Source organism: Dipodomys spectabilis, unplaced genomic scaffold (genome assembly GCF_019054845.1).
Source record: "Dipodomys spectabilis isolate Male_0828 unplaced genomic scaffold, ASM1905484v1 ptg000123l, whole genome shotgun sequence".
Lineage (NCBI taxonomy): Eukaryota > Metazoa > Chordata > Mammalia > Rodentia > Heteromyidae > Dipodomys > Dipodomys spectabilis.
In genome coordinates, this window is record NW_024870800.1 from 413,633 (window position 1) to 415,507 (window position 1,875).

General features: G+C 29.9%; 1 pseudogene; it reads left to right on the top strand.

Moving 5' to 3' along the window:
• The first annotated feature begins 1,269 nt into the window (after positions 1-1,269).
• LOC122115644 lies at positions 1,270-1,369 on the top strand (annotated as a pseudogene).
• Positions 1,370-1,875: the final 506 nt, after the last annotated feature.

A 1,875-nucleotide genomic window follows, 5' to 3' on the forward strand; every position in this document is an offset into this window, starting at 1 on the left:
ACCAGCGAGTTAAAACAATAAACAGAGCAGCAGAGTAAAATCCCATATAGATTAGAGGAAAACAGCACTCTTTTATTGCCATGTGAATTCAGAAGACCATGAACACTTAGAAGGTATCACAAGTTTATACCTAGAATATTGCATTGATATTTTTATATTCTTATATATATTCTAAACCTAATTATTTATATTCTAATTCTATTTATTGGAATAAATATTAAATTATTTGTCAAATTATCAATTAATTCTAGTAAGGTTCAGAGTGTGAAATATAAAATCATCACATATAAATGTAAAATATATAACTATATATGATATAATAAAAGGCACATGTTTTGCACTGTTCTGTTGTGGTTAGTGTATCAAAGGCAACTCTGTTTTAAAGTATTATTCCATTATCTCTACCTCAGTGTTTGGTAGAGTCAAACGAAAAGATTTACCATTTGTAGATTTACAGCCTGGAGGCAAGAGGAAACACTGTGGTTAAAACATTACCAATTTAAGGCCTACTAATGAAGAGAAACATATGGACTTCTCCTACAACTATGAAAATATTTGGTGATAAAATGGCAGTAGTATAAGTTCCTGCCTGGTTGGAAGATAGACAGGCCAAGACATTAGGTAATCATGCATATGAACAATTTTTCATCTTATTGGCTTTAGCTACTTTTGAAATAGTAGGTATAATAAACAATCATATTTTGATAAAATGCCTTCTAGTCTGAACAGTTCTGGCTGAACTGTTCATCTCTCTATGATCCCTTGTAACTAAGATTACTTTTGTTCCAGTAAGACAATCTATGCTGTCAGAGTAAGATATTCTGGTTGGTCAGTGACTACATGGAAGAAGGGTAAAGGGTCAGGTAGACATTTGTGCCAGTAAGACCTCATTTGGGAAAATTTCAGCTGCAGAAATTTAGAAATAGCTCTTAAACAAGGCTTACTTTGAATCCATTGGCTCCACAGCGCTAACACAGTTGGATAAATAAGTACTTGAAAAAGCCGTCATATTTGGACTTAGCTATAATTACTTGAAAATATGATCAAATTCCAAATGAAAAAGACTTAAAATAGTCATTGACAAAAAAATTGCAAATGTGAGCAATCAACTGAACAACACATTTTTTTCAACTATTCACAGAATTTTAGGGAAATCAGATCAATAGCATTTTTAGGAACAATAAGGTTTCCTTGTTACAAATAGGCACCTAAGCATATAAGCCTGTATAAATATTGCATCATTAACTACTTAAATTTACATGATACTACATTCTTCAGCAGCATGTATACCAAAATTACAACAATACAGAGATTAACATAGCACTTGTACAAGGATGAAACGAAAATTTGTGAAGTATTCAAAATTTTTCATTCTTCAGATGCAAGAAATGACAAACAGCTATTAAAATGTTGATTACAGAACTACAAGTTTAACAATACACGTAATTCATATAATTAAAAATTAGTTTGATATCAGTGTATTAAATTTTCACCTTAGAAAGGCCTTTGCATAGCATAGCCTTTACACAACTTTTGAAATTAGACAACATTTTCGTTTTATCCCAAAGAAATATAATATTATAAGGACCTAGGATAAAAAGGAATCTTAAACTGTTTCTATATGGAATGCAATCTGAAAGGGCACATTAATGAACCTATATATTATAAAAACAATGTAGAATTCAATGTATTATATCTAGGAGAGAATAAAATAGATTATGGACACACTATACAAACATAGAATATAGAATATTTTAAAATATACATTTTCAGACAAACACCTGAAATATCTTTAGTTTCTATACTACTCATTTCAACAGATAAGTTAAAATTATTTCTGATTAACAAAATCACAAAATCTGCATAAATCATTAT